This window comes from Mauremys reevesii, linkage group 1, assembly GCF_016161935.1.
Source record: "Mauremys reevesii isolate NIE-2019 linkage group 1, ASM1616193v1, whole genome shotgun sequence".
NCBI classification, from domain to species: Eukaryota; Metazoa; Chordata; order Testudines; family Geoemydidae; genus Mauremys; species Mauremys reevesii.
This window is the reverse complement of record NC_052623.1, coordinates 226,637,630-226,660,901: the sequence shown is the minus strand read 5'-3', so window position 1 is coordinate 226,660,901 and position 23,272 is coordinate 226,637,630. Positions and strand designations below refer to the sequence as shown.

The window sequence follows — 23,272 nt, the reverse complement described above, 5'->3', positions numbered from 1 at the left end:
TGATGCTTTAGATGTATATTTTCTATGATAAAAGTCTAGAAGGAATCCTTAAATCTGACTGGCTTTTCAAAGCCAAAGGGTGTCGATATCCTGGCAGTACCTCAGCACCAGTTGGTAGTGGCTGACTTCAAAATGCCATTAAAAACTGACATTCATTGATGTCTTAATAGAAGCATTTTAAATATTACAGACCACAAGGCTCTGTTAGAAGTTAGAGGCTATGTGAGATGCTAGCTTCTCCTCTCCGTCTGCAGGGTTTTACATGCTCAGCTTTCTGCATGTCCAAATAAAAGTATTACGTCTTCTCACTTGCACTGATGTGACTCCACTAACTTCAGTAGAGTCACACACCTGGCATGAGCATTAGGCCAGGGGTTCTCAAACTTTTGTACTGGTGACCCCTTTCACACAGCAAGCCTTTGAGTGTGACCCCCTTTATAAATTAAAAACACTTGTTTATATATTTAAAACTATTACAAATGCTGGACGCAAAGCAGGGTTTGGGGTAGAGGTTGACAGCTCGTGACCCCCCCATGTAATAACCTCACAACCCCCTGAGGTGTCCCAACCCCCCCAGTTTGAGAACCCCTGCATTTGGCCCATACCCTTTTTAAGGGGTAGGCTCTCATTTATCCTGATGTGAATCCAGAGCAATTCTATTGGTGCTGTGCCTGTAGGGTTTGGTGGGGGGCTGGGAGAGGAAGAGGGGAGAGTGGTTTTCCCCCCCCCCTCCTCACCCACACATATGCTCATAGGGTACCATGATGATGATAGCAGTATAAAAATATAGATTTAGACTAGATTTAGGTAGGGGTACACTGAGAGGGGAGCAAGTACCTCCCTTTAACATCAGTGACTGCTTCATCTGAAATGTATTTTTTAAGGGGACACTGCCAACATGTTTTTATAAATAGAATTTTTTTCTTAAATCTGTGTTCTTTTAAATAACGACTTTTAAGCTTCTTTTACATAACCAATTGTTTTTCAATTAAAAGAAATGTCCTTTATACAAGTTTTTCTGTTTCCTTGCCAATGCAAGGGAGAAACTGACTCAGGTCCTGATCCTGCAAATGTATCTATTCCGGTCAGTCTCTGCATATGTGCAGAGAAAGTTGCAGGATTAGATTCTAAATAACTGGCCATTCAAGAGAACAGTGATTTTGACAAGTATCAGAGGGGTAGCCGTGTTAGTCTGGTTCTGTAGAAGCAGCAAAGAATCCTGTGGCACCTTATAGACTAACAGATGTTTTGCAGCATGAGCTTTCGTGGGTGAATACCCACTTCTTCGGATGCGGATGTGATTTTGACAGTGCATGGAGTGCTGTCAAGTGAACAAATGAGGGGAAGTGGTGTTAAAATGATGATTTTTGCTACCTTTTTCAGTTAGAGACATTTTAGGTGTTACTTGGAATTATAGAAGGTAGACAATGTTCAGGCTGAAATGTGACTTTCAAATTGATGGTGCCGCTTTGAATTAAGAAAATAAGGTCATTTTACCATAAAAGAAGGTTGGCTTCCTCTGCTATTCCCCCCCACCCCCAATCCTATACATTAAGCTTGTTGATGGCAGTTAAAACTTTCTGGCATTCTCAAATCTATAGCTCTAGGACACACCACAGGTGTATTTGATGTCAACTTGATACTTGTGTGTTCCTGGCCAAAGCAGTCAATTTGGATGTCAGTGGCAGAACGCTAATAAAATCATGATAAAGTACTTCTTAGTTTTCCACTGTATGTTGCAATGCAATTATCAGATGTTTCTCAGTAATGGGAGAATTTGCATCAGCAGTGTTGCAGGAGCACAGGAATAACAAAAAGGGATGGGGGATAAGCACAGAGGAACCCTGTATAGCACTAATGGGTGGCAGGCTCAGTCAGCTGTGCTTGCCTGCTTCCTGTGAGCTTCTGTTGCCTCTAGAAATTCCTTCCCCAGCCCGTTCGCAGTTAAATCAGAATGATTTAAAATAAAATAACTGAGTGTGAAAAAGATTGTAGATGGTAGGACTTGCTGTAAATGAATCTTGTTTTGTTAAGAACCGTAAATGCTGTTTCTGAGGCTCCATGGGTTAAAATTAGAGCTGTGTGTCTGGGCTGTCAGCAGAGAAAATGAGTGATTTCTCAAAACCATTTTAAATATTGGCTGTCCCTGTGTGCCAATTTAAGGTGAAATACCTCTCAATGCAGACAGGCTGCATGGACCCCTCTATATCACTTTAACTCATATTTTCTGACTCAAATTACTTAAACCCATGCTTCATTTTAAGCATGTAAATAGGCACATTGAATTCATTAAGCAGGTGACTTGCCCAAAGTTAAGCATGTGCTCAAGTATTTTGTCTGCTGAATTGGGGCCTTACAAGCCAACACAGTTTGGGGCTAAATTTCACTCTTATGGAACAAGCTATGATCTGACAGTGTTTTAAAACTTAAGATGCATATGTATCAGCTATTGTACAGAAATTTCTTCAGCAGTAGGAAGGAAGTTGAAGGTACAGTACAAAACCCATTTATCCAATGTGCTTTTAAAAAAAAATCTTTCTGAACCCACAGGCTCTTCATTTTAGGGTTACATTTTCAAAAAGATGTAGTCATCTGGCCTGTGGAAAAGTGGCAACTGAGCATCTATTTAGAAATGCAATTGTGTGTACTGTAAAAATTTTGACAGGTGGCGTTTAATAATAAACTATTCTATACCCAATAGAGAGCTCAGTGAGTCTGTGAGTAAAATTTTAATTTTGTCATCATTGGTGTTCCAGCTGGATACTTTGATTTATGGAGTTATGCAAATGAAAAGCAGTGTCGTTCTGTTTTCTGTCTACTGCTCCTTTAAACGTAGAGGAGTGTCTCTGCTCCACCCTCTCCTTGCCACTGCCTATTGCAAGGGCTGCTATAAAACAGCTGCCATTTTGCATTAAATTTCAGATATAGAGTGTTACAGAGTGAGACTCTCTCTCCAGCTGACTTCATGTTTGTTCTTTCTTTTATCACTGTTGTTTTCCTTAATCTGAAATAAAATGGATCTAGCTAGAGAAATACATCTGTGCTTTGTTTGTGGGAATCCATAACCTGCAACCAGATTTAGTTGATCAGTTCGTGGTAGAGTGTGTGAAACATTTGCACTGAACCCATTCAAGCCAGATGTGGATTTGGGGTTTGCCACACTTGTGAACCTCAGCCCGTAAATTTCATGAGGTTCCTTAAAGTGTTGATAGAAACGCCTCCCCATAAAGAGCCCTGCACCACCTCACCCTTTGACTCCAGCATTGCCTTTTGTCTTGCACCGTCATGGCTAGAAAGGGCAGCTGGGCTCGTGGAATAAAATTGGAGAAGGAGGGAAAAGGCAATGAAAAACTGGGACATCCAAAACCAAGTCCTCTCCTTCCATTCCATTCTGTTGCTTCCTGCCCACCTTCATCCACCTAAACCTGCCCTTTTCAAGCAAGAGACTGAACTTGGAATGAGACTTGATGAAGTCTGCAGTTCAGCTTCCAGTAAGGATATCCTATAGAGCTCTCCAGTCAATTCCTCTCAGTGCAGCAGCCGAGCTGCGTGGGGAAGAGCCATTTCTGTTTGACGTCCTGCTTGCTAGCACTTCTGCAGCAGCACTTCAAAAGACAAACTGGTGCTTTCCAGCCCAGGCCACCCCACTAGACAATCTGCTGGGCTGCTTAAGTGTAGGAAGCTGAACTAGGAGCTGTATTAAGGCTCTGAATTGAGTTTCTTGATTGAAAAGGGCAAATTTAGGGGGCGGATGAGGAGGAGGCAGCAAGGAAAGGCTTGTGTGAAAGATGAGTGGCAGTTTTAAAGTGCTTTTTTTCCTTTTAACCTCTATTCCTATTAGTCCAGCCCTCTCATGATGTGCTGGAGAGAGCTCTGGGGTGAGGGGGTGGGAAGGGAAGACTTGCAAGAGCTTCTTTCTAATACTCCACCTTCAGAAGGAAGGGAAGATTGGGTGATTCCCCCACTTCCAGTGGAATCACCCCATTTCTGGGCATCACTAGATCTTCCCTGCCAAAGGGAACTTAACACTGATTCTGAAAAGCCAATGTTTTGTCGTTGCATCCGAAGAAGTGGGTATTCACCCACGAAAGCTCATGCTCCCAAACGTCTGTTAGTCTATAAGGTGCCACAAGACACTTTGCTGCTTTTGCCTTTGAATGCATCGGATATCAGGTAGTTGGTGTTTTAAAAAAAAAAAGATGTCCCAGTGGAACATGCTGCCTGGATTTCCCTTGCAACACCTGATCTCGCTCTTCACGTACATGCCGGTGCTGTTCAGTGGTGGTAACCATTTCCAGCAAAGTACCCTGAATAGACAGTTATTTTGGGTTGTTTTCCAGGTAGTGTTGCCTTGCTTCTTAGTTCTGCCTTTGAGACAGTGTTTAGGTGAAACTCTGGCTCCACTGACATCAATGGAGTCAGGCTATCACTCTCTGTGTTTAAATGGGAAAAGAAATCAATTCCCAAGGCCCTCAGAGACACATCTCTGCCACAACACAGCACAGGCTAATAAGGGGACATTTTTGTGGAATCCTTTTTTTAACATATTTGCAACTTATATCTGCAGCTGCCTTTTCTGGCCCTTTTCAACTTGCTTTAAGCCCTATTGTTATTATTTAACATCTATATTTACTCCGGGAGGAATTCTGCACCAGTGCACAATGCAGAATCTTGCAGAAATGAACGTTGTGCGCGCAGAATTTCCTTTCCCCCCCAGAAATGGGCTGCAGTGCTCCTAGCTGCCACTAGGGGCCACTGGACCTGGCAGAGCCCAGCTCGCACATAGAAGACACTGCCAGGGAGAAGAGGAGGGAGCTAGAGGGTTCTTGTCAGCTGCTATTTCCCACATGCCCTGAGGGAAGGAGATAGTGATGGACAGGAAACTCCGCAAGCCTGGGACTGAGCATCAGCCTGTTTCTCCCTCTGGATCCCTGGGCTCTGGGGAGGAAGGGGTGCGGGTATCTGGGCCAGAGGGGGACCCGCAACTGGGCTCTCAGGGAGAGGGGTTGTGGGTTTCTGGCCCCCCCGGCTAGGCTCTGGGGGGAAAGGGGGCAGAGAAACAGGAACTCGGTTGTCATCGGGGTTTCTTTAACTTTCTATTCCTGGGGGAATTTTTGTGTGTGTCTGTATTGTTACAGACATACTTGCTGACAGGAATTTTCAAATAAATTATCAAAATAAATGAAACTGGCATTATTATGTAGTGTTATTTTGACAAATAAAATTTGCAGAATTTTAAATTAAAATTCTGCACATAATATTTTTTTTGGTGCAGAATTCCCCCAGGAATATATATTGCAATAACATCTAGAGACCTTAGCCAAGTCAGGGCCATGCTAGGCACTGTATAAACAGAGTTATTGTTCCTGCATTAAGGCTTCTGGTTCAATTTCTTGAATGTCAGGGGGATAATATTTTAATAAAACAGAAAATGATGGAAAATGGGTTAAAATGATATTATGAGAAACATACAAGAAATGTCTCCATCCTATTTCCTTTCAAATGATATAAAATAATGGATATAGAGATGAAGATACATATTTTTTGTGGTGAAGTCCATTATACACCACTGGGTGTTATGGCTTTCCTGGTAATGTTACAGCCATGCACCATCAGTCAATCAGAACAAGGCTTTGGATAATCAGGTGTACTCAACCAGGCTCCACTTACACTTACGGCCAGCAGAAGGGTATAAAGAAAGGGAAACCACGTTGGTTTCTGCTCTACAGGAATACATGTTTTCTACATGAAAAATTAAAATGTGATTAGGGAAAGATAGCTTTTCTTTTCAATCACTGGAGAGATACTGACTAAACAAACTCCATTAAAAAGACAAGCTCTTTTTAAATAGTTTGCAGTGGAGTCTTTTAATAAAAATTGAATTTGACTTTCTCCCTTTTGTCATGCCACCTATTTTGCCCGGTAGGGGAAGGACTGTAGTCTCCTGATTAGCAGAGGTGTGGGATTTAGGACTCACAGGTTCTTTCTCTTCCTCTGCCACTAACTCAATATTTGATTTTGGTCAAGCCACTTAACTACTTTGTGCCTTAGTTTGCCCATCTGTAAAATGACATGCAATACTTCACAAGTGTTTCTGAAAAGCTTACTTAGTCAAGGTTTTTTAAAAGCTTAGAGAGCCACACATGAAAGACAATACAGATTAGAGTGTTTTGATATTTACTATTAGTGTTATACCAAGCCAGACTGTCCTCTGTAATAATCCAGCAACCTGTTTCTATTATCAAGTCTGTAAACATTTTGTTTTTATTTCTTCTTGACGTGAAGCACTTCATATTTGTTGTGGTTATGATTCTTAATAGTTAGAGGTGCATAAAGTCTTAACTGGGATGTTTGCTTTTAGGGGTTTATAAAACCTAATGTTCTATAAGGTAATTAAAAAACCACATTGCAAGTTTTACAGCAGCTGTAAAGCATGCAGCCCCCTAAAACAGAATATGGGGCTCTATATGCAGTACTGTAATGTCCTGCCTTGAGTATCTGTTGATTTAAAGGGATCAGTTGGCAGAAAGCCGTATAAATAACTATTGATTGTTTTCTGGTGCTCTGAAAGAGGGAAGACATTTCTCCCCCCCCCCCCCGTGATTTCTGTTAAATGTGAAATTAATACCACTCTGTGCATTAATAAAAACAACACCGTTCTGCATATATTAACCGTTTGGCCCAGTGCATATACCTATGTGTTTTGACCTGTTTGTATTCCTGCCCCATGAGTATTCAATATTTGCCCCAATGCAGTTCTATATGTTGTTTCAACGTCTCTTTTTACAAAGAAAAAATGTTTATACTGCAAAATATTAGAAAGAATTCTCTGTTCACTTTTAAATTTGACAATAACATCAGGTTAGTCACACAGAATCAGTAGTGATCAATAGACAGAGAATCACAAGATACATTTGTGATAAGCAAAATCTAATCTAAAGTCTTTGTTGTTGTGGTTTTTTTTTTAATTTAAAAGGAAATCTGTATTATCTCAGCAAACTGACCTCTCTATACTGCAGTATCTCAGCTGCCAATGTAACTTTTTTGACTCTTTTGATTATACTTGTTTAATCTCCCATGCACTGTCTAGTCAGTATATAGTTTCATCTTCTGACAAAAGCCAGTAGTCCAACTATTGGCCATCTTTGAATGAGCTCATCCAGGAATTAACCTTTTGGCTAATTATCACTGCCTGGGCTTGGGCCATAAATCTTGATATAATAGAATCCCATGATTCTTGCTTTGCTAAACATGATTGAAAGGTACATTTTCTAACTGAGCTTCCTTTGGAAAGGTGAATCGAGTGGCTTTTGTAATAGGCTGCCTGTTTTATTTCAGACTCTTATAACTGCCCATCCTCTCATACTATCATGCACACATGCAACTCTTAATTCACAGACAGGGATATTTTGCATTGTCTCTTTACCCTTTAAAACCTGTGATTTCACCATTGAAGAACTGCTGATCAAAAATACCGAAATCTTCACATCATTCCAAATGCTGTACAATGTGTAATACATTTGAAATTACAAATCATGGCACAGAATTGTCTGTCAGTTGTTAAACTCATTGCTCTGAGGACCGTTTTTTTATGACCTATGCATTTTATTGGATGTGAGTTATTAATATCTCTAATTGATTTCATAATTTTGTAATAATTGAGTTTTTCTAGATTTTTAAAGCATGATTCTGTTCTGACTAGTGAGTATGTAAAAATAGCATCTTGTTACCAAACAGACCTCCTGTTCCCCTTGTGTGTTCAGAGGCAAATCTCCTCACTTTAGTGACTAAAATAAATTTTTACTACTTTTCACACCTGTTCACCGTCCAGAGCTTTCTCTGATCTTTCATATATCAGATAAATGGTTTATTAAATTCCAGGTTAAAGTTTAATCACTTACGCCAGTGAAAATCCATGCCAATAGGATTGGTTTGCCTGGTGTCTCTAAAGATGTAAGCTTAAAATAGAGCTTGCTAAATTTGTTTTATTTCCCAGAGCAGGGAATGAAGAGCTTTATTTCTTCCAGAGAATAAAAGAGGACCCTTTAATTATCCCCTGATCCGTTGGATAGTCTGCATATAGAAATCTACAGATAAGGAAACTTGATTTATTTTTATCTTCTAGATTTTCATTTACATGTGCTTAATTAAAATGTAAGTGCTGTATTGCTAGTAAAGAGCTGTTTTTTTTATCTAGCTTAGGGTCAGCAAAGTGGCTGACGAAGGCTGACCAGTGTTGTGTCAGTAGATGAACAATAGGGAAAAAAATGAAAGAAGTGACTGAGACACTAGAGGAGAAGGGTTCTGAGTTACTACAGAGAATTCTTTTCCGAGGTATCTGGCTGGTGGGTCTTGTCCACAAGCTTAGGATCTAAATAATTATCATATTTGGAGTTAGGAAGGAATTTTCCCCTTGGTCAGATTGGCAAAGACTGTGGGGGGTTTTCGCCTTCCTCTGCAGCCTGTGTCATGGGTCATTTGCAGGTCAAACTAGTGTAAATGGTGGACTCTCTGACATTTGAAATCTTTAAATCATGATTTGAGGACTTCAGTAACTCAGCCAGAGGTTAGGAGTCTATTACAGGAGTGGGTGCATGCGGTTCTGTGGCCTGCAGTGTACAGGAGGTCACACTAGATGATCATGATGGTCCCTTCTGGCCTTAAAGTCTATGAGGCTATTTTAAATATCATTGTTAATATGGTATAAAACTCTGTGATCTTAAACTACCAAGTGCAAATGCGTGACACTATATGTCCCAAAATGAATAGTTAGGAGCTTTCATCTACACTTGATCAAGACCCAAATTCCTGACACTTCTTCTCTTAGAATGAGTTATGCAGCAAAACAAAAATAATGGAGAATGGAATTTTTAAAAGATTTGAGGTTCATTTCATTCACATAGTTAAAGTTTTATAATTCACAACAATTGTGTCCCTAGCCTCTGTTTGCCAGAAGCTGGGAATGGGTGACGGGATGGATCACTTGATGATTACCAGTTCTGTTCATTGCCTCTGGGGCACCTGGCCTTGGCCACTGTCGGTTGACAGAATACTGGGCTAAATGGACCTTTGGTCTGACCCAGTATGGCCTTTCTTAAGTTCTTATGTAACACTAAGCAATGAGCTAGCACCAAGTTTATGCATAATTTAGGAGCTTTTAGGAGTGAAATGTCAGATGTATCGTGTAGTCAATTACAACTGAATAGTATTACCTGACAAGAAAAGAGACGATCTTACGTTTGGAAAAGCTTTTGTCATCAAGATTCACTGGCAGCAGAACTGCATTGGCCAGATTTTCCTCATACCATTGTAACTCAATTGACTTCAATGGATTTGATCCTGATTCTGACTGAAGTGAGAGGAGAATAAGGCCCATCTTTTTGAGGCAAGGCTACCCTTATAATAAAACATCTCAATGAGGCTCTGTAAAACCTGTTTAAATACTTAGGCTGTTGTGGGGTTATGTCTCAAAAACTAAGAGTAAAAAGGCATAAAACTGATTTGGAAGTTACTTTTCTTCCATTGTAGAATCCCTTATTTAAGTCATTAGATGAGCTTTTTTGGTAGCCAGTCTGTGCTACTGGAAATGCCATTAGGCATGAGCCTGGCCTCTTTCAGAAAGAGTTGCAAGAAGCACCGCTTTGCCCAGTGTGCCCCAATAATTGAGCAAAGCACTTATGTAACTTTAAGCACACTTCCTGAAGTGTTCTGTTGAATCAAGGCCCACATCTTGGTTTTCTAACTGACTTGTAAAACTGCATGCATCAAGAAAGTAGGGTGCTCGGTCTCTCTCAATGAGCCCTTAAAAACGAGAGGAAGAGTCAGAGCATGCTAAATTCTGCCCGCATTTAAGGGACAGCAGAATTTGGCTCAGTAAAAAATTGCTTGCTGCATCACAGGACGGCCCCAAAATATGCTGCTATTTTTCTTTTCAAACCCTTGAACACCTTCCTCCCTATTACCATAAAATTTCCCAACACCTCACAGATACTGTGAGTATCTGTATTAATACAGATCAGTATTCCATGCTATAAGTGAACTTGCCTCTCCCCTTATTCAGCCCAGACTAAGATCATTCCAGATAGTATGAACCCATCTGTGCATGAAGAACAGGAATGAGACAGTGTCATAGTCTCGGTGGGTCTGCACTTTCATGAGAGCTTTATTTTACTTCTCTAAATGTCCTTGTGAAGATTTTTTTTCTGGCCAGGAGACATTAACTGAGATCTGTAAGGACAGGGAACAAATCTGACTGACTAAGCTCATGAGGTGACATATTCTTAATATGGAAGTGATTACGTTAATAATTTTGTTAAGTCTCGGAGTGTGCCTGAATATCTGAACTAGATGTGTCCAGAAGTCTGAGTAGATGTAGAGCGAGCTGACTGACCAGACTGTTAATAAGGACTGTGGTTGCTCTCTAGCCAACTAGCCTCTTAAGAGCTTCCCCAGAAGTCCCTTCTTCAGAGCTGTGGTTACGCTGCTGTAGATTGGCATCAACAGTTCAGGCTGCTCTTCAAGAAATATGGATTACACACTCTGCTCCTTCTGCTACATTGTAAAAAGAACAGACCAAGGCCATCTCTTCCTTTTTGGTGCAAAGGTCTGAATGCAGAACCACTTCTGCAGGCAGGGCCTGATTTAGGGTCAGGTAACCCAGGCGGCCACTTGGGATGCCAGGCTTGCGGAGGTGCCAGGCTCAGGGTGCTGTTTTTGTTGTTAGCAACAAAAGCGAAAATAGAATGTTTGTTTCAGGTATTCCATATGTGGATCCATTTTTCACTAACCTTCTAGAATGCTCTGGACCTTTGTAGAATCTCGTGGAACATTCCAGACTTTCTGAGAACTACATTTTCCTCGAACCTCCTAGACCAGTGCTTCTCAAAGTTGGGCCGCCGCTTGTTCAGGGTAAGCCCCTGGCAGTCTGGGCTGGTTTGTTCACCTGCCGCGTTCGCAGGGTCAGTCGAGCGCGGCTCCCACTGGCCGTGATTCGCTGCCCCAGGCCAGTGGGGGCTGCGGGAAGCGGCGCGGGCCGAGGGACGTGCTGGTCGCTGCTTCCTACAGCCCCCATTGGCCTGGAGTGGCGAACCGCGGCCAGTGGGCGCTGCGATCGGCCGAACTTGCAGACGTGGCAGGTAAACAAACCGGCCTGGACTGCCAGGGGCTTTCTCTGAACAAGCGGCTGACTGGCTTTCAGAAGCACTATCTTAGTGGGTACATAAGGGTGGGGCATCCGTTTTGAGGGTAGAGATGAGGTGATGGGAAGCTTGGAAGAAAAATTCAAAATGGAGTTTTTTTGCTCCCTCGTTGACGCTGCTTAAGTGTCCATCAAAGAAAGGTTCGGACAAATACCACAAGAAGACCTAGAGGTTTTTGTATGACCTTAGTAAGCTGCAGACAGGAAAACACTCTTGAACAATTTTGCAGACTTCACCAGATGCTGATACACATGGGGAATGTTCGGACGTCAATGATAAAGACCTCTGTCGAATTGGACAACATCCGTCACATTTTGTGACATGGGAAGCACTTTCCACTCCACGTATTCCAGTTCATTCATGATGCAGAACTGAAAGACACTTTTCCTAATGTGTGGATAGCTTTGAGGATTCTGCTCATACTGCTGGTCCCAGTTGCGAATGGTGAGTGCAGCTTTTCGAAGCTCAGGCTCATTAAAACATATCTTTGATTGATGATGGCCGACGAGAAACTCACATTGTTGCTATTTTATCTCTTTATCACTGGCCAGTCTTTGGATCTCTCTGATGCTGTGCTTCAGTTTGTGAGGGCAAAGGCAAGAAAAGCAACCTTTTGAACTAAAGGACTGGGGTTAACATTCTAGGGCTGTCACCTACAGTAACACTATTTAATACTGGTCCACCCAATGTTAGTGCACAGTTCAATTTCTTGATGTTAGTACAGTTCAGTTATTCTTAATTAAAAAGTTTCTGTAAGTTTAGAGGAAACAATTTTTTTATTTGCTTATGTATGCCATGAATAAATGGAGATTTACAGATTCTTGCGTGCAAATTTATCGTCTTGTATGACAGGGATAAATCATGCATGCAAATCATGCATCAAAGTCATGAACTGGGCTACAAATGCAATAAAAAATAAGGTATTCAAAAATTTAACAAATGGAGGCCAGGGCAACATTTGTTCTAGGGCTGGCCCTGTCTACAGGCTCAGGACTTGTCTCCTGATTTGTGACCCACTAGTAAATAGAACTTCCCAGATGCATACCACCTGCCCTAGAGTTACTGACATAGCTGTTAGCTTTGCTACAGAAAATAGAACATCCTTGCTAGCAGATGATGGATGATCCAGAAATCTGGTTGGAATTTTTGGACTCTTTGTTTTTAAGGTACTCTAATTTTTCAAAAACATTCTAAATGCAAAGTTTTTGGAAATACAGAAGGTTTAAACTGAGTAGATGGACTATTCTCTGTAACTTTAAATCTTTAAATCATGATTTGAGGACTTCAGTAACTCAGCCAGAGGTTAGGGGTCTATTACAGGAGTGCATGGGTGAGGTTCTATGGCCTGCAATATGAAGGAGGTCAGACTAGATGATCATGATGGTCCCTTCTGGCCTTAAAGTCTATGAGTCCTGAATGATACTTAACAAAAGTTCCAGTCTTCTTTAAAAATATTCCTATTGTGACTATTTGGTTTTGGGGTAGGAAAGCTTTTTTTAGAGATAGTGGTGCTGGAAACAAGTCAAGAAATTAAATTTAATTGTTGGAAACTAATTCTTTGCCAATCCAAAAATACCTGTGCGGAATTATCTTTTATTTAATGTCCTTGCGAAAACCCTTCACCATCTTAGAGCAAACTCATGACCGTCACTTGGAAAAACTTCAGTTCTTTCCTTTTTGCTGTAAACATACCTGTAAGTTTTGTATTTCCTTTTGACTAATTAATATTAAAATCTTATATTATGGTCCTGTCTACGCTGCTGCTGGGACTACATTAGCAAGAACCAGTTTTAAATTGGTTTCCCTAGTCTATAGTATTTGTAAAAATGGTTCAGGCCTTATCTGTGTTGGACAAAGAAATCACGTTGACACCTGCTAGCAGGAATCATCTTAAACAAGATTCACCCCTCAAGTCTACTTCTTATTCTGACATTAATCTGCACTGCTGGCCTTTACGCAGAACTCACAGCAACGCTTAAACACACATTGCCTCCCCCACCCCATCTCCATTTAATTTTCAGCATCTGACCCAGAACTTACTGTGACGTTGCACTTCATATGCTTTATGAAAATATGCTTATGAATGTGAATATGATGTAACTGGAATATGCTTTATGCAAAAGGTCTCTTGTAAGGTATCATTACAAAGCTCATAACCTACCAAGTGTGTTCATCCTATTTGTTTGCATGTATTATTTCTATGTCTGGAGTTAGGAGAATAAGCTATACACTTGTTTACTAATGTAAACATATTAAGTGGAAGCCCTTAAGGGTGCTTCAGAATCAATGAACTGTAAATGGCTCCGTTTACATGCAAACCTTCCTGTATATGTGTGGGCCAGCCCAGGAAGAATGGAGGCTGGAGTCTCACAGGAAATGTGATAATGTCACCTAATAATGAAATCCATCTTAAATCTGGTCCTTTTCCATTTAGAAGAAGGGGTGGGGACCCAGGGCTTGGCTACACTTACAAGTTGCAGCGCTGGTGGAGGCTTTCCAGCGCTGCAATTACACCCCGTCCACACTTGCAGGGCACAACCAGCGCTGCAACTCCCTGGTTGCAGCGCTGGCTGAAAACCCATCCCGGCAGGGGTATAAGGAGTGCAGCGCTGGTGATCCAGCGCTGCTCAGCAGGTGTGGACACTCACCAGCACTTTAATTGTCCTCCAGGGAATAAGGAGGTATCCCAGAATTCCTGTTCAGCCACTCTGCTCATCAGTTTGCACTCTACTGCTCTTGCCTCAGGTGACCCGCCCTTTAAATGCCCCGGGAATTTTAAAAATCTCCTTCCTGTTTGCTGCAGCCAGGTGTGGAGTGCAATCAGTTAATCTTTCCAGGTGACCATGCCTCCACGTGGCAAACGAGCCCCAGCATGGAGCAATGGCGAGCGGATGGACCTCATCAGTGTTTGGGGTGAGGAATCTGTGCAGGCACAGCTGCGCTCCGGCCGTAGGAATTACGATATCTTTGAGCAGATATCAAGGGCCATGCTGGATAGGGGCCATGATCGGGACGCACTACAATGCAGGGTGAAAGTTAAAGAGCTGCGGAGTGCCTATTACAAAGCCCGAGAGGGGAATCGACGATCCGGAGCTGCCCCCACGACCTGCCGTTTTTACAGGGAGATGGACGAGATACTTGGGGGTGACCCCACTGCCAATCCCAGGATAACGATGGACACTTCTGAGCAGGCTGGGGGACAGGAGGAGGAGGCGGAGGCGGCGGCGGAGGGGGGGAGGAAACCGCGAATGAAGCTACTGGGATGGGGAAGACACCCCAGAGTGGGCATGCAGCCAGGAGCTCTTCTCAAGCCAGGAGGAAAGTACCCAATCGCAGCAGCCAGCAGTTGCAGAAGGACAAGCAGAGGAGCGGGTTACCGGTAAGCGGCTTTTATTTTCTGGGTGGAAATGTTTCTGGAGAGGAAGGGGGGTTATGGCTGCATGCATGCCAGCCTCTAGATGTGGAATAGCCCGTTGATGTGGTCTATCACGCTATGTAATCTGCTTCAGTTATCTCAGCAAAAGTTTCATCCAGAGCGTGGGCAATATGCCTGCACAGGTTTATAGGCAGAGCCACTGTGTCCCTTGTCCCAGTGACGGTGACGCGTCCGCGCCACTCTGCTGCCAGTGGTGGGGGGACCATTTCTGAACACAGGCAAGCCGCATAGGGTTCCGGGCGGAATCCACATTGCTCTAAAAGAGCCTCCCGCTGTTCCCTAGTGACTCGCAGTAGGGAGACATCTTCCAGGATTAACTCCTGTGAAAAATGTTGGGAGACTCTTTAGTGAAGTGATAGGGAGATAAGATCACCCCTGCAGCTGCATCTTCACTCAACCCCTCTAGCACTCCAGATTACCCGAAGCAACCAGCTCCCCTCTATCACTCAAGCCCCACTTCTCCCTATATAAGCAGCCCTCACTCACCATTTCGTGGCTTCTGTTGTGTTATGCGTGTGGGGAAAAGAATGCTAAAGTGAGAACTCCCTCAGTGTAACTATTCATGTCTGGAGATAGTGGATACAATGCTGCCCCTGTTAAATGTTGTCATTTCTGTGTTTCTACAGTGACCTTGACTACTGGACTGCCCAGATGTTCAACATCACAGAGGCTTCAAAATTTGAGAAAAAATCCCCGAAAGAGCAAAGAGGACATGCTGAAAACTGTTCTTCATCACTCTGCTCGAGAGAGTAAAGACTTGAAGGAGTGGAGAGAGAAGGAAAGCAGGATCCGCAAGAGAAATGCAGTGGCCAAGAGGAAAAGCACGGAGCGGCTGCTAAGCATCCTGTAGCGCCAAGCGGACTCTATAGAGTCACTCGTTGCCATGCAAGCAGAGCACTACCGTGCTACTCCCCCACCCGCCCCGTCCTTTTTGCCTTGTGCCCCAATGTCAGCTCAAACCACCTTTCCCCAGCATTCAGGTTCTTACCACCACCAGCTGCCTCCAACACCTGTACGTTCACCAACCAGCCCTGATACCTACCACCACCCTTACCCTCTGCACTCAACCCCCATCACCATGCAGTATATGCACCCTGAAGTGCAGGATTGATTAAACAGCAATCCAGACAGGACATATGCAAACTTGTGACTGTACAGTTCACCAACCCACACCCCTACCCTCTTGTGTTCATGAAATGTTGTGTGTCTGTCTGTCTGTCAAGGAAGTTGTTTTCTTTTCAATAAAACAATTCTTGGCTTTGAAAACAGTCTTTATTATAGCAGATAGTGAAAGATACCTTAGCCCAGTAAAGAAAGAGGCACTGCAGTGCCTCTTTCTTTACTGGGCTAAGGTATCTTATTATTATTATGGATAATAGAATTATTATTATGGATAATAGAATAACAGTGTAAGCAGTGCAGTTCACTCCCATGCAAGGCAGCAAACATTACTGTTGGCTTTCAGCCTCAAATTCTTCCCTCAAGGCATCCCTAATCCTTGAAGCCCTGTGCTGGGCCTCTCTATTAGCCCTGCTCTCTGGCTGTGCATATTCAGCCTCCAGGACTTGAACCTCGGTGGTCCATGCCTCACTGAATGTTTCACCCTTCCCTTCACAAATATTATGGAGGGTACAGCAAGCGGATATAACCGCGGGGATGCTGCTTTCCCCCAAGTCTAGCTTCCCATACAGACATCTCCAGCGGGCTTTTAAACGCCCAAAAGCACACTCCACAGTCATTCTGCACCGGCTCAGCCTGTAGTTGAACCGGTCCTTGCTCCTGTCAAGCTTCCCTGTATAGGGTTTCATGAGCCAAGGCAGTAACGGGTACGCGGGGTCTCCAAGGATCACAGTGGGCATTTCGACATCCCCTACTGTGATCTTCCTGTCTGGGAAAAAAGTCCCTGCCTGCATCTTCCTGAACAGGCCACTGTTCCGAAAGATGCGTGCATCATGCACCTTTCCAGGCCAGCCTGTGTAAATGTCAATGAAACGCCCGCGGTGATCCACAAGCGCCTGGAGAACCATAGAGAAATACCCCTTACGATTAACGTCCTCTGATGCCAGGTGGGGCCAGAATAGGAATATGCGTCCCATCTATCGCCCTCCACAGTTAGGAAACCCATTTGTGCAAAGCCATCCACAATGTCCTGCACGCTCCCAGAGTCACGGTCTTTCTTAGCAGGATGCGATTAATTGCCTTGCAAACTTGCATCAAAACGATTCCCACGGTCGACTTTCCCACACCAAACTGGTTCCCGACCGACCGGTAGCTGTCTGGAGTTGCCAGCTTCCAGATTGCAATAGCCACCCGCTTTTCCACTGTCAGGGCAGCTCTCAATCTTGTGTCCTTGCGCCGCAGAGTGGGGGCGAGCTCAGCACACAGTCCCATGAAAGTGGCTTTTCTCATACGAAAGTTCTGCAGCCACTGCTCGTCATCCCAGACTTCCATGACGATGTGATCCCACCACTCAGTGCTTGTTTCCCGAGCCCAAAAGCGGCGTTCAACGGTGCTGAGCATTTCTGTGAATGCCACAAGCACTTTGGTGTCACACGCGGCAGGAGAATCGATATCATCGTCAGACTCCTCACTGTCACTTTGGAGCTGAAGGAATAGCTCGACTGCCAAACGTGTTGTGCTGGCGACACTCATCAGCACAGTCCTCAGCAGCTCGGGCTCCATTTGCCACAGAAATCGCGATTCACACAGAGAGTAAAACAGAAAGACACTCACAATGGCGCCAAACGCTGCCGGAAAGAGTGAATGCTGGGATGTGAAGCGATGCACCACGGGGCGCTGGCAAACAGGAAGCGGAATGACCCGCACACTTCCTTCCCCTTCCCACAATACTCAGCGCCAAAATGGGACGAGGTGCTCTGTGGGATAGCTGCCCACAATGCACCTCTCAATACAGCGCTGGAAAGTGCTGCAAGTGTGGCCACACTGCAGCGCTGGTAGCTGTCAGTGTGGCCACACTCCAGCGCTGGCCCTACACAGCTGCATGACCAGCGCTGTAACTCCCAGCGCTGCAACTTGTAAGTGTAGCCAAGCCCCCAGAGAGACAAAATATTCCCGCTTTGTGCCAAAGCTATAAAAGGGGTTGGAGCAGGACAAAGGGCTGCCAGTCATGTGAAAACCCCTAGTTACCACCTAAGATGTCTGCTGGAACTAACAAGGACTGTATCGGGGAAAGGATTGGGCCCAGACTAGGAAGGAGTCTAGTCTGTGAAAAGAAGCTTATTGGAACATCTCTGAGGGTGAAATATTACCTGTAATCAGTTTCTTAATGTATTAGGCTTAGACTTGTGTGTTTTTGCTTTATTTTGCTTGGTGACTTACTTTGTTCTGTCTGTTATTATTTGAAACCACTTAAATCCTACTTTTTATACTTAATAAAATCACTTTTGTTTATTAATTAACCCAGAGTAAGTGATTAATACCTGGGGGAGCAAACAGCTGTGTGGATCTCTCTATCAGTGTTATAGAGGGCAGACGATTTATGAGTTTACCCTGTATAAGCTTTATACAGAGTAAAACGGATTTATTTGGGGTTTGGATCCCATTGGGAGCTGGGTATCTGGGTGCTGGAGACAGGTAAATGTGCTGAGCTCTCTAACATGCAGCTTTGGGGGCTTGGCCCAAACCCTGGGTCTGTGTTGCAGCAGGCTAGTGTGTCTGGCTCAACAAGGCAGGGTTCTGGAGTCCTAAGCTAGCAGGGAAAATAGGCTCAGAGGTAATTTCAGCACGTCAGGTGACAGTCCCAAGGGTGTCTCTGTGACCAAACCTGTAACACTTACATCTTTTTGCAGCTCTTCTAAGTCCTCGGGGCAACATCTTCAGGAACAACTTCTTTGCCATCTTTGACCTGGGTCCTGATCTCACACAGGTGTGTATCAACAGTGACTCAATTGAAAATAGAAGTATATGGTGTAAACTTGCTGTAATCCGGATCAGGACTATATCCTTTTGATATTAGTGGGAATTCCATGTGCGAAATGAAGGTAAAATTTAGTCTTTCCTGTTCAATGCCTTATGTAATGGCAACTTTGTCTGATTCATGCAATTCCTACTCTCCTCCAGCCATTATACCATGATGCCATACAGAGTAATCTGTAATCTTTTTGAGACTACCCTGTCACGCCACCTTAATTTTAAACATATGCTTAAGTCCCATTGTAGTCAATGGGACTCAAACATGCCCAAAGTTAAACATGTGCGAAAGGTCATTGTTGAATAGGTGTGGACTGCTCAATCGGTGTCTATAAGTGGAGCTGAAATGCAGTGAAGGGAAGTGAAAGTCCAAACCACTATAAAAATGTTCCATTGTAATCCTTTTTTTTTTTTTGGCTGGGGATTTAGAAAATGTAGAAGACAGTACTAAATATTTAATACAGAGTAGGAGATTCTTCGTTTAAACGAGGGATGACCCAGAAAGCAAGAGAAATTCACAGGCTGAGCTTTACATAGCATTAAAATACACTTTGTAAATGCACTAATTTTTGTCAAGAGAAGCCTTTTCCATGCCCACCATCCCCTTCCTTATCATGTGTTTGGGAAGGTCCGAGTACTTTTTCTGTCCACGGGGAAAGAGCATTGTCACAAAACCTTGCAACCGAGAGACCACTTTGGCCACCACTTTGGGATGCTCCCACCACCAGACAGTGTAGTCAACCTCACTCTCAAGACTGGGCCTGATTTGGTAGCAGTGTCATGTGTCACAGGTCCCACAAGCTGGCCGAGAGCCTTACTGTCTGCACCCTGCCATCGCCCTGCAAGGCTAGACAAGGAAACTACAGCTGACGCCCCACAAACAGAGGATGCACAGTGGGATCAGCTGACCAGCAGCAGGCAGCTAATTGGATACCTCATAGCATAAAACTTGTTCCTGCCACACCTCTTGTCTGAGCAACTAGTTGCTAGGCCTGGTGCTGGCCAGACCCCGGAGACCAAGTTCCTGCCTCCTCCCCTGGTTCCCGCTTCTTATTCCTGTTACAACCACTTGTTCCTGGTTTCTGTTTCCTTGCCCTGACTCCATTTACTGACCTCAGCTTGACCCTGGGCGTGATTTCTAACTGTGACTCCAGCTGTGGTCCTTGGTGTGGCTTCTAACCTTGACTTTATTCTAGGCTCTGACCACTAAGTCAAACTCCACTTAAACCTGCAGAGCAGCTTGTGGGTGCTATAAGTGGCATTTGAAAGCCTAACATGCACCCTGTTCACTGGGAGCAGAAGGCCAAGCAGAGGCCCATGCACCATCATGTAACACCTTTTTTGAGGACTTAAGTGGTGCATATATCTTTTGTGGGGCTCTTTACAGAGGGGTGAATTTCATCTTATATGTGGCTTTCCGATTGGGAGTGGGCAGCTTTTTACACAAATATTCAATGTGATTTGACTTTCTTTTGAGCTAAGGACTTACCTAGATGTGCAGTTAGTGTGTGGCAAGCGGAACATGCATTACATTAGCATGCTATGCATTAAATGTCCATGTGGACCTTGCTTCCATGCACTACAGTTTCCTAATGTGCATTGGCCTACTCTACCACTGTTTCAAAGCAGAAACTAAGAAAAAGCATACATTGTAATAGACAGTTCCCCCTAAGGGTATGTCTACACTAATTGCCTGATCGGTGGGCAGCAATCAATCCAGCAGGGGTCAATTTATCGCATCTAGTCTAGACACGATAAATTGACCCCCGAGTGCTCTCCCATTAACTCCTGTACTCCACCACCGCGAGAGGCGCAGGCAGGGTCGATGGAGGAGCGGCAGCGGTTGACTCACCACAGTGAAGACACCACGGTGAGTAGGTCAAAGTACATCGACTTCAGCTACATTATTCACGTAGCTGAAGTTGCGTAACTTAGATTGATCCTCCCCTCCCCCCCTCTCCCCCCCCCAGTGTAGACCAGGCCTTTGAAAAGTATCACTTTTAATAGAATCTTTTCTCTTTTCTTGTGGCTGGCGGGGTGGGTATCTGATGTCTCAGAACTCAGCAAGCTTGGACTTTTCTGCAGCATTTGGACTGGATAGGTAGGGGCGGTTTGTTTTGTTTTATTTTATATGATGCAAATCGAACCCAAGCCAACTGTTGTTGAGGTTCAGGAAACTTTGCAGTGAAGTGATAAACGCCAATTTGCAGATAGCCAAGATTTAAAAATGATAGAAGTGTTTAATCAGTTCAAGTACCTAAGCCATTGAAGTGTCTTTATAGGAAATATTTACCTGCAGATAAGGGTAATTAGCATTTTCAGAGATGCTAGAGGATGTGTCATTAGCAACTTCAGTAATAACCAAGGATTTTAATTTTCAGTTGCCACAGATCAATTGGAATATTCAAGCACTGAATGATGAAAAGGGATGAGATTGTGTTAATTTTAATAGAAGATCAGTTTTTATATTCCTGTGTGTTAGGGACAACTGGTGAGGGTTACATTTTAGAATCTCCACTCCTGTAAAGAATGTATAGTAAGGGAAGAAATTATAAAGGGTACTGTCATTTGGGAATTTATCTGTATTGTGTTAGTGCCTAGGAGCCTCAGTCATGGACTAGGTGCTGTACATTGTACTAGGTGCTGTACAAACACAAAGCAAAACAGACAGGCCCTGCCCCAAATAACTTACAATCTGAGTAGTGGTCTAAATAGGCTCATACTCTAATGTGGTTTCAAATTTCAGCTGTTGGAAGCGATTTTTGGACACAAATAGAAACAAATTAAATCAGTTAGGACTGAGTTCTAATCCTGGTTCTGATAGTGTGTGACTGTGACCATTGCAACTTTCTGAATCCAGTTTTCCCATCTATTAACTGGTGGGTGGTGGTTGTGGGAGGATTTTAATTATCAGCCCTGCCCACTCAGCCTAAGTGCTGAGTCTAAGTTTAGGTTATTTCCCAACTGTCACCAGTAAATAAAAGCTTTGGAGGCCAAATTCTGCTGTTGGTTACACCTATGCAACTCCATTGTCTTGGGTCATTTCCCTTTTGTGACACCTATGTATGATGTTTTAAAGGAGTTTCGTAGATTCATAGCATGAAATCCTGGCCCCATTGAAGTCAGTGGCAAAAATCATTGACTTCAAAGGGGCCAGGATTCACCTACGCATTTTAAGGCTGGAAGGAACCATTATGATAATCTTTTCTGACCTCTTGCATAGCACAGGCCGTGTAATTTTACCCAGTAGCCTAAGTTCCAATCTGTAGCACAGGTGTAACTGATTAAAATTCACTAAACGACTTTGGTGATGATGCACAAGAAGGAATAGAATCCAGCTCCCTTTCTGAATTGTGTGGGCTCTGTAGGGATAACAGGAATAAAAAGTAGTAAAAACTTATTTTTATGTTCCATGTAAATAGATCCGACTCTGAATACACACAGAGCAGATCTGTTGAGTAGGAAGGTGCAATTTTTACATAATCACTTTCAAAATAGAAGTTATCAAATTCCATATAGCCATCTAATTTTTGCTTAAATACATTAGTACCATTTGACTCCACTACCTAAGTAGGATGTTCATTCCAGCTGTTCTCATTAAAATAATACAATTTTAATTTCTGCTTACCTACAATGCCTCTTCACTTAAACCTGTGTTTCCTCTAATTCTGGTCTCCTCAATGTCCTCAGACCTTCAAGTTCAATTTTAGAATCTTTTGAGAGTGTAACTACTTCAATCCTGTCTTCCCTTAAAACAAAGTATCCCCATTTTTTAAAAAAAATTTTTTTTTACAATCTCGTCTAATCCGTAAATCCATCCTTTCAATTTATCAATTTATTTGGCCTATGCTTACTGTCTTCTGCTTTGATGGTCAGAAGTGTGTAGGAATATTAAAGAAGGTTTATATTAAACATGGTTTATATGAGAAATGATTTATTGATTTATTGTTAATTAATACTTTATAACTTAAGATTTATGTTAAAAGTAAATTTGTAATTCCCAGCATTTAGCCTCTAACCTGCAAGCCACCAGCTGTGTCTGTGTAAAGCCTGCTCAAAGAGATACTTGGTATAAAACTTGTTAAGCTCAAAGAAATACTTTGTATAAAACTTGCTAAACATTAATTAACTCTAAGTAAGCCAAAACAGTAGCTGTTATAGTATATAGATAGAGACCCCCACCCTCTGTAAGTTTTCATCTCACTTTATCTTTGCTTGTTAAAAGACAGGGAGTCTCACATAAATTGGTATCACCCCAAAAAGTAAAGAGACAGTGAAATAGATGTGATTAAGATAGAGAATGTATGTGAATGAATGGTTAGGGAGTCACCAGCCTGAAGAATTCAGTGTCGGCTGAAGAAGGTGTCAAGTGGGATCAACCAGATGACCCCCTGAGGGCAAACTGGAATCCACCCACCACACCTCAAAGGAAGGAAAAACAAAACATCTAATAACATGGAGCCAGCCACCTGCTGATTGATTTAGGGCTTGGCTACACTTGCAAGTTGCAGCGCTGGTAGAGGCTTTCCAGCGCTGCAATTACACCCCGTCCACACCTGCAGGGCACAACCAGCGCTGCAACTCCCTGGCTGCAGCGCTGGCTGTACACCTGGCCAGGTTGGGGTGTAGCGATTGCAGCGCTGGTGATCCAGCGCTGCTCATCAAGTGTGGACACACACCAGCGCTTTTATTGGCCTCCGGGGAATAA

General features: G+C 43.3%; 1 protein-coding gene across 22 annotated transcripts in view; it reads left to right on the top strand.

Moving 5' to 3' along the window:
• The window catches only part of TSPAN11 (tetraspanin 11), a 203,203-nt gene that overhangs the window by 993 nt on the left and 178,938 nt on the right, over positions 1–23,272 (top strand). For 19 of the 22 annotated variants that reach the window (XR_005598407.1, XR_005598397.1, XR_005598377.1 and 16 more), the window contains exon 2: positions 18,444–18,520. The exons of 2 other annotated variants lie outside the window; for them this stretch is intronic. The gene's annotated coding sequence lies outside the window, so the exon portion shown is untranslated. Of the gene's footprint in view, positions 1–18,443; positions 18,521–20,626; positions 20,666–23,272 lie in introns of those variants that run through there. One more of the 22 variants, XM_039538420.1, reaches the window with a different exon arrangement.